The 15000-nt window shown below is 38.2% G+C and overlaps 1 pseudogene across 1 annotated transcript; it reads left to right on the forward strand.

The window, feature by feature from the left end:
- Window positions 1-444: 444 nt before the first annotated feature.
- Window positions 445-14112, forward strand: LOC309646915 (annotated as a pseudogene). The gene has a single exon. The product of its transcript is annotated as an uncharacterized misc_RNA (transcript).
- The last annotated feature ends 888 nt before the right edge of the window (window positions 14113-15000 follow it).

Consider the following 15000-nt stretch of genomic DNA (forward strand, 5'->3'; position numbering starts at 1 on the left):
ATCGGGAATACGAAAACATTTAAAGAAAGTAGAAATGTCCTTTTAGCTGTCTCCAAACCAGATCAAGAACAGACTTTTTAATTCCCCATTTTTTCGTCTTTCTTATTTAACCTGGCAATCCCTACACTTGAATGCAACCATTTATTCATTCAACAGACACTCGTCTAGAGTAATCTGTCCCTCCCTGGGAAATTTTGATTAAAAAAAGTGCCACATGGTGGATGATACCTCTGCCCCAGCCTTTAAAATCGAGGCACGGGAAGCAGAAGGCATGCCTGGAGAAGAGAGGTGAAGCCAACAGCTAGAGAGCTACTCCCCACAGTCAGCGCCCTGGCACCTGCTGTTCGGTGGGAGCACGTGCCGCTTCACACCTTCGTGCCTGTGCCCAGCTGTTCCTCCACTTGGCAGGTCTTCGTCAGTCCCTCTGCACCGCATCACCTCTGCCTCGTAAGCACGTTCACTGTTCAGGCTCACCTCATTCATTAAGTCCTCCCTGAGCATCCCTCATCTCAGTCCATTCTGTTGTTGTTGTTGTTTGATCTGCAACAACACAGCGTGAGAGAGCGTGGCATATGTCTTTGACTAGTCAAATAAATTCATATATTTTCTATTTATATAAATATACACATCAGAGAGAAAGGTAAATTCCCACTCATCACCACTCTTTTCTCCAGCCGTGTTACATACCAGTGAAGAGTGGACGTTCTGGGTTGGACCAGCTTCATTTAACTCTCAGTTTCATCAGTTACTAGTTGCAGAACATATGAGTTATAATTTATTTAACTTTGCTGTGCCTCAGTTTTCTCATTTAGAAATTGGGGATAATAGCTATTTTGGAAATTGGGGATATAGTAGTTACGTTATAAGGTAACTGTAAACATTAATTTTTATATAAGTATAAAGCACAGTGTACGCATTCAATACACATTAGCTATTAAGTAGAGAAATTCTGCATATCCATATCCACAGGCAAATTTAGAGAGAGGAAAAGGCACCCGTGGAGAGAAAATCTTTTGGGAGCTCGTTTATTTGCTTCAGAAAATTAACTCTGCCTCAGAGTATATGGGGCAATGTTACCCAAATGCCTTTACTTTTCCAAAGAACAAAGTCATGGGCTATCAGTTTCTTTCATGGCACCTTTGTATGAGTCCTTTGGAGTAGGAGTCAAGGATTCTAAGGGAGTTATTTCTACAAGAATTACCTCATCTTTTGCAAATACTGATCTGGCCGGGTAGATACCAGGTGAGTTTCTATAGGCACAAACAAATTGACAATGGCCTGCCTGGGATCAGGGAGCTGGTAGGAAAGTTCCTGTTTAGAGGAAAGGTGATTCTTGGCTATCTGGCTGCTTTGGGTTATGACCTAACTCTCTGTGGTAAGTTTGCTAGCCATATAGACAGCGAGTATGCCTGAACATGCTAAGTGGATCATTCACCATGTTTTAATGCTTTGGCCTACAGTCAAAAGTGAATTGTTTAAAAAAATATTTAACTCTGAGTATAAACTAAAGAGAATATCAGCATTTTTTTTCTAGCATCAGAACAAAGGGAAAACTTCCTATTCTGAAAAGCTTCACATCTATAAAATTCTGCAGGTAAATAAGGCCCAACGTATTCATCTGCTGAAGTGATAAAATTTGCCCTTTGATTTTTATGCTATAGTCTCTAATCTCTGTAGGACAAAAAAAAGGTCACTGCACAAAATAACACCATGGCAGATTTTTATTAAAGACTTTACAGTAAATTAGAAAAATTATAATATAAAAATACAAATGATGAATATAGCACTGACTATCATTTATTGCGTATCTACTTGTGTCAGGTGCTTTATATGATACACATTCATCCATTCTACAGGTGTATATTGAGCATCTTCTGAGGGGATGCCATTAACAGTACAGAAATGACCACTGCTCTCATAACCAGACTAAAAAGAGGACAGACATTAAGCACTCATCACCATTAATCAATTTCCATTGTGGTCGAAACCATAAAGGATAAATTCACGTGACATGGGAGGACTTTGCTGAAGGAGTGATATTAAAACTGAGAATGACAGGATGCTAGATGAAGTAGTGATGAGGGACAGAGACACCTTCCAAGTAAAGAATACAACATATGATAATTGAAAGTCGGGTGTTATACCCATTTTACAGGGAAAAACAGAGCAATGTTAGAAAATACTCATTTTGACAAAAATAAAGTTCTGGAACTTGGCTATTAAAATTACACTTTTATAGAAAAATACTCATTTAGGAAATAGAAGTCCTAGCTTTGGACCCAGTTATAAATTGATATCCACACTGGGAGTTGATGACACTTTTATAATTATTCACTGTGTAAGAATTGAATCTGCAAATATTAAAGATTCAGTTCTACTCATATGCAAAGCCTGTTCTTTGATTACGGTGTTCAGTTTTTCCAACATTTGGAGAAACAGGTTTATTGTTTCTAATATTCCTATTGCCTAAACCTTTGCATTTCTTTCTCTCTATTATGCTAGGAAAGTTTTGAAATCAACATCTTTAGAGGTAGACCATGCTTGAGTCCAAGTTTTAGTCATATAATCACCTAAGCTTTCAAATTCACTCATTAACACAGTAAATCCGAAAGTTCTAGTAAGTGCACCCACATCAATCATTTTGGTCTGACCCCGTGTTGTATTGTATTCTCCTTTGTCTAGTACCCTAGCATCAATTCCCAGGCATAGTTATCTGTGTGTTTGCAATGCCATTGTTGTATTACCTATTTTCCTGTTCTCCTGAGACATCCTGACACGGACACCAGCATCAGCCCACATGATCCTCTCCTCGGTCATTAGGGTCCCAGAACACAGGTTCCCTCCTCCAAGCTCAAAAACACCAGAACTAGCCAAATAGAATCAAATCCCTTCTCTGAGGTCTGCGTTTCAGCTTGATGGAGCTCATTTCCCAAGCTTCTAAATGTTAAATAATCTCAACTTCTCCCCCAGCTTACCTTTCCCCATGATAATGTTGTAGATATTTCCTCTATATATAGGTTTAGGTATACAATATACCTAATATAAAATATATTGCCATGATACCTTAATGTGGATTTTTTTTTTGCATTGTTACCTAGTTTACAATTCTGTACAAATTAACAATTCTTCATATTAAATTCTCTGTTAAAATAACTACCACCGTTTGTCTCCTGAGTAGACAATAGACTGATAGAGAAGTTTTTTATCAGGAGTCGTCCCAGGAAATAGTCCCTCAAAGTCGGGATTTGGGAGTTGGCTGGCTTATGTCTCAGAGCTTGAACACAATCCCAGGCTCCTTGCCAATGGGAAATGAGATGCTAATTAGTCCTAGGATACCGCAGAATTATGAGTAATCACCTTCGATTGATTTTGATGAAGTGCCTTCTCAAGAAATTGTCTTGGGGACCATGAGGTTTCTGCACTGAATTTTACAGTAATGTTGACTACAGAAACAGTGACATGGAATTAGTACTGGGCTGGTAAATGTTAACAACTGATTCTCAAAGAAAATTATCTGTAGTCATGGTCAGTTTCCTAGGTGTAAATATTCCCACCATGACCAATATCGATCCTCAAATGTGGTGCCACTGAACACAGAGTTGGGAAGAGATACACACATCATGCTAGCTGGTATGAGCCGACTCCAGCATGTGGTGGCATGGGATGGATTTTTCTAACTGCACTGGGGTTCCTACAGAAACACAAACTCAATTCTGTAAACTCTCAGGTCAAGTCATGATCAGAGAACAAAGAGCTTCTATGCCCTAGAAGAACCTCTTACTTACGAAGCCATCGGAAAAAATTTTCTGAAAAACTTAACATAGGCTTTAGTTGTGAAGTTTGCAGAACTACAACATAGAATGGATTCACAGTCTCGTCAAGTTTTTCATGTGAAATTGAGGATTGTCATTGGGAAAGTGTGGGACCCTGAGGCTTGGATCAGGGGCATCTGGGTGGACAAATTGAAGCTGAAGCATCGGGTCACGCTAATACTCCTTTGCAGTGCGAACAACCTGCCTCCCAGTTTCTGAGAAACTAGACTTCCCTTGTTTGAATACCTTGTCTTGAATAAAATAATCATGAATAGTTATTTCCTTGGGCTTTTTCACCTTCCTCCATCATGCTTCTCGGAACATGGTGAAGGTATGACTAAAGCAGCTGATTTTTCTTCTTATAAAAAAGAATACTTTACACACTGGTTCTCCAGGTATGTTCCCAGGAACAGCAGCTCTGCATCACCAGAAAACTTGTTAGAAATGCAATTATTAGGTCCAACCCTGGGCCTATTGAATGAGAGACTCTGGGGTTCAACTCAGCAGCTTGTTTCATGTTTAACATCCTCTCCAGGAGATGCTGATTCTGCTAAAGTTTGAGAATCACTGCTTAAATTCGGCCTTGAGCAACTTATATTTTTATTTCCTAGATTGAGGGAAAAATATTTAGCATCAATTCAATGTTATGTTTTTTTAAAAAGTTATACAGAGCTCTTCTTCCTAAGAACTCATATAACATACACATTTCATATATTACAGGCAAATGCAATCTTTAGTGAAGGGTATCATTCTCTCTTTTATGTTATAAAAATATAAGTAATGAAGTTATTTACATATTTGCCATATCAAATCAACAAGTATTTATTGGATACCTTGTATGTACCCATTCAAGTCTTAGGCACTAAGTGACAGAGTAAGGATAACTATATCTTTCCTAAAAAAACATCAAAAAGGCATTTTCTTTATCATTTGTGATAATTAAGATAAACTTTCTTTAGTTATACTCTAGCAAGCTCCATTGATTGAAGATCTCACAATCTTATTGAGGAAATGAGGCTAATAAAGTAAAAACAATTAGTAATTAGTACAAAATAATTTGCAGTCAAGTGACATCTTGTATAGTACTATAAATTATTAATGCTTCATTTGTTAGACTAGAGGAATTATTGTGAATTTTAAAAATAGGAAGTCTTCAGTGGAAACACTTGAAAAGAGCCTTCAACATGAGCAAAACTGTGTTTGCTACAAAGGAGAGGGTGAAGGGTTCTGCTAAGGAAGAGCATGTAAGAACAATGGTTTGAAGGTGGAGATTACCATATACACAAGGCAACAAGATGGATAGTTAAGAGTAGTTGAGGAAATAGTTTAATTAAATCAGAGTTTAATCATATTAAATATGAATATAAGTGCACTTATATTTGCACTTTAACCTGTATTAACACTGGGTAGCTCATAAATCATGGAGGACTTGAAAATGTGACTTGAAATGAATGGACATATCCTAATTTACCTGAGGCTGGTGAAGGGCAGTGGAATCTGGCAAGGAAAATGGAACAAGACAAGATAAAGTATTGGGATCATAGTGGACGAATGTACTGTTTGATCCTTGATTTGACCAGCAAGAGGTAAATCTAAAACATGAGAAAGCTTTAGGAAAGAAGAGAACAGTGTGGCAAAATTATGTAGTGCTGGAATCAGACAAAATATATCAAAGGATTATCATCGCACGTATTTTTGCCATTTGTCCATCAACAAGTAGGCTAACCTTCCCTGCCCAGCTTTTCCCCCCTTCTCTACCATATTTAACCTTTTGAATTTCATATTGCAGATTGAAAATGAGAAGGGGGCAGTAGAAAAAGAGAGACGGATAAGATCGGACTAGGGAAGAAATTTAGGGAATGATAGATATAAGCTATGAGGCTTAAGGGATTTATGTGAAAAAAAATAAGGAAGAAAGCTAAGTATTGTCATGGACTGTGTACGCTATTCACTACACGTGAAAAATACAAAGAATACTTGAGTTACTTTGTAGTTGCTTATAGTTATTGGTCTGTGTTCTTTGCTCTGTGACTGGACCACATGACTTACGATGTCAGTTTAGTTATAGCGAGCATCAGGTTTATACTGTGATATTTACTATGAGAAAACAAATTGCATCCCTTAAATGCATCGTGAGTTAAAAGGCTAATCAGTGTCACTCGTCAGCTTGTTCATACCTCTAATGTCTGAAGAGAATCCACATTCTCCATAACTTCCAAAGAGGTACCCACTGCTTTCCCAATCACTCTACCCTGGAAATGTCTCTAGATTGAGAAGGGGGAGGGTAGGAGGATAGGCAGAAATGTTCCTGAACCAGAGACAAGTCTAGAACAGCCTCTAGATAAAGCCCACTACTGTGACTCATCCCCATACTGTGACAGGGACTCGAGTAAATCACAGGAACTTCAATCACCTCTTATATTACTATTAGTTTGTAGGAAGTCCAGATAAGGTTCTTTGAGAGAAGAAAAATATTTTTCTTTATGGAATCCCCCGCAAGTCACCAGTAGTTTTCTCTGAGTTGATAATTACAACAACAACAACAAACTAGTGTTTATTGAGTGCTTACTATGTGCCAGGACTGTTCTAGGTGCTCTGCAGATGTTACATGTAAAACAATCTCCACGAGAAAGGTTCTGCTGTTATCATCACTGACCCTAGCTAGTGAATGGCATAGGCGGGTTTATCATCAGGCAATGTCCTGCAGGCCATGTATTACTGAATGATACATCTGAAAATATTCTCACAAAAACAGCTGCAAACAAGTCATCCAGAAAAGATGGTTGTAATATTTTACTTGCAAGTTTTAAGAAAAGAAAATATTATTACTTCCCATGATAAATATAGCCTAATATTTGTAATATTATTTCAAATGAAGCATCATTTTTTATATCTAATCCAGTGGTTTTCAGCCAGGTTAGATTTCATCCTCTGAGGACATCTGGCAATGCCTGGAGACTTTGTTGGTTATCAAAATCAAGGCTTGCTACTGTCTTCTGGGATGCTGCTAAACATCCTACAAAGTGCTGGAAGGTTCCCCACAGCAAAGAATTATCCAGATCAAAATATCAATAGTGCTGAGGCTGAAAAAACACGATGTGCTCTAAAACTCTTCTTTTTGCATTATTCTTAAAATGAAATAAGAGGATTAATTTAAATAAGTATTTACTGATTTCTCTCTCTCTTCTACCTTCGGCATTTAAATTATCAGATGCTTCAAAACTCTATTTCCCAAATTAGATCCTGAATCTTGCCAATGATTCCTCTAAACCTTAGTTCAAGCCATCATCACTTCTGCTTCCATTCTTGTTCCTCCTACATTTCATTAGTAGCAGTGTAAGTTTTCTAAAGCCTGTAAGAACATGGCCCTCCTCTGCTCCGTAGCCTCCAGTGGCTTCCTTTTTGCTTTAAAATCAAGTCCAGTCTGCACACTAGGACCTGCGGTGTGCCACAGGACTTGGAGGCTGTCTAAGCTAGGTGCTTGTTACCCGTGATGCTTCATTTTCCACTCTTTTCCAGGCACTGCTCTTTCCATTCCCACAAATATGCCAAGCTCATCCCCTCTCAGGGCTCTGCACTTACATTTCCTCTGACTAGAGTGTTCTTTTTCTTGAGTTTGATGTGGCTTTTCTTTTTTAAAATTTAAGACCCCGCTCAAATGAAACTTTCTCCAAGAGACCCTATCCCTGACCCATGATTGATTTTCCTCATAGTATTTATGACTTTCTGAAATGTTCTTCTGTTTTCATGTCTCAGTTGTCTATATTAATGACAAGAACCTGAGCCTCAGGAGGAAGGGACTTGGTCCTACATTGCTCTTGCATCCCTCATGTCTAGAACAGTGCCTGCCATGTATCAGATGATCAGTAAATATTTATCGAATAATGAGGGAATGATTGAAAGGATGAATAAAATCTAAAGGCTAGGAATTTGCTTAATGCTGTGGATTCACCAAGGTAGACACAGTACGTATTCTCTAATCTTAGGATAAGGTCATTTTCTCCTCAGGGAATAAAGTGTAAAATGACACTCCAAGAGCAGGAATGGACTGGCTGCTTGGAAAAGCCATCTTTGCATCGTTCCTGTGTCTGGTTCCCCGCCCGCCGCAGTCACCGCCGGACTCCGGCAGCTTTGTCACCAGGGCCGTCGAACTCCTGCATTCTTCTTTTTTTAAACATCTTTATTGGAGTATAATTGCTTTTCAATGGTGTGTTAGTTTCTGCTGTGTAACAAAGTGAATCAGTTATACGTATACATACATACCCCTATCTCTTCCTTCTTGTGTCTCCCTCCTACCCTCCCTATCCCACCCCTCTAGGTGGTCACAAAGCACTGAGCTGATCTCCCTATGCTATGCGGCTGCTTCCCACTAGCTATCTATTTTACATTTGGTAGTGTATATATGTCCATGTCACTCTCTCACTTCGTCCCAGCTTACCCTTCCCACTCCCCGTGTCCTCAAGTCCATTCTGTAGTAGGTCTGTGTATTTATTCCTGTCTTGCCCCTAGGTTCTTCATGACCTTTTTTTTTTTTTTTTTAGATTCCACATATATGTGTTAGCATACGGTATTTGTTTTTCTCTTTCTGACTTACTTCACTCCCGCTTTCTTCTTAACCCGCTGCATCGGATCACCGGTGTGCCCCATCATGTCAGATGCGGCCGCGGACACCAGCTCCGAAATCACCACCAAGGACTTAAGAAAAGAAGGAAGTTGTGGAGGAGGCGGAGAATGGGGGAGAGGCACCTGCTCATGGAAATGCTAACGAGGAACATGGGGAGCGGGAGGCAGACAGTGAGGTAGATGAACAAGAGGAGGAGGAGGAAGATGACGATGAGGAGGAGGATGGAGATGAAGATGAGGCCGAGGCAGCTACATGCAGACGGGCAGCTGAAGATGAAGAGGACGACGATGTTGACGGAAGCGGAAGACCGAGGAGGAGGACTGGACAGCAAAAAAGGAGAAGTTAAACTTAAAGGGCCACCGTGACCTAGTCACCCTCCACTTCCCGTCTCAGGATCTAGACGTGGTCCCCTTCGAGTAGAGCCCCGCCTGCCTGCCCACCCATGCGGCAGCGCCACCCGCAGATGACACGCGCTCCCCGCCACCCAGCCAGAACCACAACGCGAACTTGCAACGGGAGGAAAAAAGAACCACAACTTAAAAGGCCCCGCTTTTTTTCTTAAAGTACTTTAAAAAGGAAAATTTTTTTGTATTTTTTATTTGCATTTTATATTTTTGTACATATTGTTAGGGGGTCAGCCATTTCTAATGATCTCGGATGACCAAACCAGCCTTCGGAGCGTTCTCAGTCCTACATCTGACTTTACTTGTGGTGTGACCATGTTCATTATAATCTCAAAGGAGAAAAAAAAACTCTGTAAAGAAAGCAAAAACAACAACCAAAAAACAATTTTCTTCCGACCATTCCAGTAACTTTTTTTGTGTACGTACTTAGCTGTACTGTAAGTAGTCGGTTTGTATGAGATGGTTAAAAAGGCCAAAGATAGAACGTTTCTTTTTTTTCCTTTTTTTGTCTATGAAGTTGCTGTTTATTTATTTATTTATTTTGTCCTGTTTGATGTATGTGTGAAACAGTGTTGCCCAACAATAAACCGGAATTTTATTTTGCTGAGTTCTAACAACAACAAGAAAAGAGCAGGAATGTGTTATCCGGGTGGAGAATGAGAAGAGCTTTCCTTGTAAATGGACTATGAAACACTGAGGCTCAGAGCTAAGAGGGGGCGGAGCCTGTGAAGGAACTGGAAGAGGAGCGGGATGGCTGCTCTGGAGACAGGCACGGAGGAAGCAGAGTTGAGGCTGGAGGATCGGAAGGCAGATAACAAGGGCCATATAGATACTGTGAGTGTGGGCTTTATCATGCGGGACTGGAGGGCTCGAGAAGGGTTTTTAAATCAGTAGAAAATAGTACCATGTTACGCAGTAATCAGAGCACAGGAACTGAGTTTATCAAGGCTTCAACTAAACCGCATCTGCATAAACACCAAGGTCAGAATTTGGGTACATAGGAGAGTTGGTGGTGAATGTTCCTGAGAATGTTTATAATCCAACACTCAGGACTCACCCCGGGTGAATGACGAAGTGGCTCAGTGCCAGTCAAATCCTGGTTCAAGTGACACCCTCTCCTGCAATATATTAAATATTTCACAAATTGCAGAAGACATGTGTTTTGACTAGTGAGATTATTTCAGTTGTGAACTTTTCCAGAATTTTCCATTTTAAATAAATTGATTTAATTTCCCTCTTCTATTCATATGCATATCTGCTAAATTATGTTTCACAGAAAGTAAAGTGGTCAGATTTAATCAGACCATTCATTCATACCAGCCAGGGCTCTCAGTAATTACTTTTTATATGAGATAATTTTAATTTGCCTTATATTTACATAATGAAATTATTTTGTATCACTTCCCAAGGTCTCAGGAGGAATATGTTAAAATATCAACATTCGGTAGTCATTAAGTATTTCGTTTGTTTAACAATATTGATACACGTCCTAAGGTGCTGTTGCTCTAGGCACATGAAGCAGAAGGGTCATTGTGATTGTTTAGAAAACACAAAGCTAAACAGTAATTTGGATGTCTATGAAAAATAATTCAGATATTTCAGGGCCCAATGTGAATTTTGGGGGGAATGTGTAATCAGGGATGACCACCTTCACAAAAATATTAACACATAATTTTATTCTTATTTTTAATTTGTGGACCAAAATTTAGGAAAAATTAGTTGTGCGTGTTTTAGAAAGTGGTTTAAACTTGGTCCATGAGTTCCTGTAACTGTAATTTGTTTGTAATCAGAAACTGAATCTTACTTACCTTTGTAGTCTCTGTATCTAGCACAGAGCTGGACACAGAGTAGATGCAAAATATTTTTTGTTGCATAAAAAATAGCGTGGGAAAAATTATCTTTTTTTTTTTTTTTCCCTGCAAATCATTTGGCTGTTAAATCTGACTACTGGGCAATTTTTCAAATTGTCTATGAAATCTCGTATTGAAAATTATGTCATCACTTCAGTTGGCAACATTTGGTACTTAACAAGATCCAGCTTACTGTCATTTTTCCCCTTGCATATGTATCCTTTTCAGTCATTTTTATCATACGGATACCTGTGGTTCCCCAAAGATTAGCTTCTGTAAAAACATGAATGATTTGTTTGTACATGAATAATATATATTCACATCTTCTTCCACCTATCAATTTTACTAAAATTTACTGAAATATGGACACTTTAAGGCATATCATTATTAATATTAAAATAATATTATGAAACTAAGAAGTTTGTTTTGCATTAATGAAGCTCTTATGCAAACTATTCTTCCATTGCCAAATGAATGCGGAAATATAAATATCATTCTCCAAGGATTCATGAACTTGAACATATGATAACGTCAGGATTTTAATAGCTTATAAAAAAACTTTTGCTGAGACTATATACTTAACAAATTTTAAACATTGAAATAAGATTTAGATTTTAGATTAAGCAGATGTGAAAAATAAATCAGTCATATTGAAAGAGAAGAAAATAAAGTGAAACTTTTCCAAAATTCCAAACCCAACAAAATGCTTATGTATTTTCTTCATTTATTTCTCCAAATAACTGAATGAGAAATAACTTATTTGAAGCTGTATTTAAAGAGTTATATCATCAGGATATTAACAAGACAACAGCTATGATACCTATTTAAGATTTATTGGATTTATTATGCTATAATATATATGATAGTATATAATATAGTATATTATGTATTGTTCAGGATTGATTTTGAGTTTCATAAAGAGATTTACAAAAATAATGAATTGTGAAGTCTGATTTGTCTCAGCACGCAAAGTACGTGCAAAAAATAATATAAAAATGCACATAGGTAGTGACATCTCAAAATTTTAGATGCTCTTTCTTATTTGGTAGCAAAATGTTAGAGCCTTAAGAATATTCCTGTTGTATTTTTTTAAATTTCATTTATAAAGGGAAGAGGGGAACTAAAGTGGGGAACTATACCTCAAAGTTAGTAGTTTCTTTTTATAAATTATTTTTCCATGTCTATTTAGAAATCCTACTTTCACATGTATTTTTCTTTCTTATCCAAAGGATTTCATAACTTTTGCTTTTACTCCATGGTCAATGTTTCCTCTTCCTCCTTCATTATGTTCAAATAAATGTTCTTCACATTGAAATTCCTTCTTCCTATGCTTATTTCTTTGTTCTCATTTTCACCTATTCTCCAATCCCAGGCATCATCTTAATTTTACCTTCTGTCTGTGATTCTTATTTCACAGCCTGGATTATATCCCTATTTCTATCACCAAGTTAGTGATTTCATTTAACTCCTTTCATAAAAACTATGTAAATGAACGATCCCTTTGTCCACTAGTATCTTCAGCTAATATACCTTAAACAGTCAGAGTGTAAAGAACATCCAAATGGCCTCCCCATAACTTTCCAGGAAAGTATCATGATGCCAGGGCTCTCAGTGCCTTTCCTAGAGGTGGCAGCAATGATTCTCCTTGTCTGTTCCTAAAAGCAAAAGGTATATGGAACTGGGCAGATAACTATTGCTCCTAGATGTTTATCCCTACAGGGGTTATAAAGGCAGTTGCTCTCCTTAGATGGAACTGAATATCCATTTTATTCATAGAAAAAGCATTTGAAAAATAACATTAATTCTCTAAGATAATGCACTCCTATGTTCCTTTAAGTGATCCCCAACGGACCTGAAAACTTAACTGGATTCCATGCAGTTATGAAATTGTATCAGGAAACAACTTCATAAACAAGGTATTTTGTTCTTTGGAAGAGCAAAGACATTGAATAATTTTCTTCTGTTATGCATCCCTATGTCCATTCAAGGAATGCAAATATAGAAAGGCATTTCTAATTTACCTCTTAATAAAAATGTTTATTCATGAAATATTAAGTCAAGGGATGGGTTACTTTTTCACCAACATTGAGCCCTTCCTGTATCCTAAAGTGAATAATGTGTGATTTGTCACGCATATGGCAGAGGTTATCCAAATTAAGATGCTGTTTGAGAGTAAACTTGGAAAGGGTAGGGAAACCATTGCCTTGCTTTTCTCATTTTCTACCCCAACTGACAAAAGTTAGTTTCAGATAGAGGAAACTTCCATCTTTATCTTCTGTTCTTCTGCCTTCTCACAGGACAGTTCAGTCTTAACACTTACCGTTAAGAGTTGTGAGCGTCAAGCATTCTCTGGGCCATGTTTCTCTGATGAGTGGGGTTAAGGCATGAAGGCAGTCATGTCATGGCATGTCATGACAGTGTGGTTTTGTTTCCCTGTGGCCCCACCTGGCTTGAGGTTCCGTGACTTTGTGTTTACACTCTCCAGGGAGAAAGCCCTCCTCCCCCAGCTGGGACCCTCTCAGAGGACAGGTCAGCCATGCCACAGCTTTTCCACCAGCATCCAAGTGGGTCAGTTCATTTCAGGCTTGTCTTAGAAGGTCTACGGGAGCCTTTTTCCTGGCTTTGTCAAAGAGCCATATACTTTGCGGGTTTAGGGAATTTCTGTGGCCTGTTAGTAAAACTGAGAAGCTGGCTTCTCACTTGGCCACAGAGTTCTTTGCTAGTAAGTGACTGGACCATGTTAAGTCCAATATAGTCATATGGCAGATAAAGCTTATGTACTTCAGGTACAGACAGAGCTGGGTTGAATCCCAATTCAGAGACTACATAACTGAGAAAATGAGAAATTTATTTAAGTTCACTGAGTCCTGGGTTCTTAATTTTAAGTTAGGGTAACTTAACTGTAGCAGTTGTTTGAAAGTTATACATAATAAAGTGTAAAGTGCTTAGAATAACACTTTATGAGCAATATATAGATTGAAGGTTTCATAAGAGCAGCTGATTAGGTGTGAATAAAAATTAGTCGTCTTCAATGGTCCACATCGAAAAATCTTTAAAGAGAACTCCAACCCCAAGATGTTGGGACTGAATAAAATAATAATATGTTAAGTGTGGGGAAAAAAAATTAGTCTTCTAGTTTGGCTTGTTTGTGATCATTTACCATATTCATTAGGACTTGAATAGCCAGGGAAGAAGTCTGAAGAACAAGAATTTACTTGGAAAAAGAAAATAAAATTTCCAAATCATGAAATAAATCCTGGTTCCAAAGGAAATCTCCAACTATTAAAGATGGAGATAGTATAAAGGTTTAAAAAATTACAGCTTTTATATATCAAAGATAAAAAGATAAAAATTATTATTCTGAAAAGTCACTTTCAATGTTCCAAAGTAACTCATAGGAAAAAATTTTAGCATTCCATTTGGAAAAATTGTAGCAAATGGACATCACATTTTTTTTTCTAGAACTAAGCCAGTACAAAAACTCTACACAGTTCTTGGAAAATACATAGGGAAAACTAATTAACATTTCAGAATTCTGTGCTAACAGGTTATAATTTTCTCTGTTAAATAATAGGGTGCATGAGTTAAATATACCAATGATGAACAGTGTAGCCTTTGGGAATATTTTTGAAAAGTGATTTTCATTTTTATAAAAAAGAGAAATTTTTCCCACTACTTACCTAGGCAACAGAAACCTTAAGTAGAGCAATTTACTTTTTCTTCACAGAAAACATTTTCAGTTGAGTTCAGAAAGCAGCCCTCACTGGCTCAGGCTCACCTGGAATTCCAGGCATCCTCAGTATCCCAGCAGATGCAGCCTTGAGATAGCAATGCTTTGTGAGACCATGTGGACAGTGTATGTGACTGACCCATTAAGGCCTCTCTATAAACTCAAGATTCTGTGGGGTAAGGATGGAGATTACTAACCTTGCGGCCACCTGTCCTAGACAAGCCTCGTATGTAAGTTCCCTTACTTATTATAACTGCCTCCTACAAATCTGGAGTTCTCTGTCTCTTTCTTCTGTTTCTCCTTGCCCTCCGTATACAGTGGCCAGTTTTGAATTTCACCTGGGGGAGCTCCCAAGATTGCAAATCAACACATATTTTATTGTATTTAATCCTCACATACACATTAGGATTTTGGTTATATTGCTGCCCCATTGCGTAGACAAGAGACTTGGAGCTTAGAGAGGTGAGCTCACGTGCCCAGGGTGACAGGGCTGATGCAGCAGAGCCAGCATGCAGACCCAGATCGGTCTGCCTCTGGAGCCCCCGTTCTTGGCCACGTGGGCAGGTGCCGTCTCCCTCAC

Source organism: Balaenoptera physalus (genome assembly GCF_965194825.1).
Source record: "Balaenoptera physalus genome assembly, chromosome: 17".
NCBI lineage: Eukaryota > Metazoa > Chordata > Mammalia > Artiodactyla > Balaenopteridae > Balaenoptera > Balaenoptera physalus.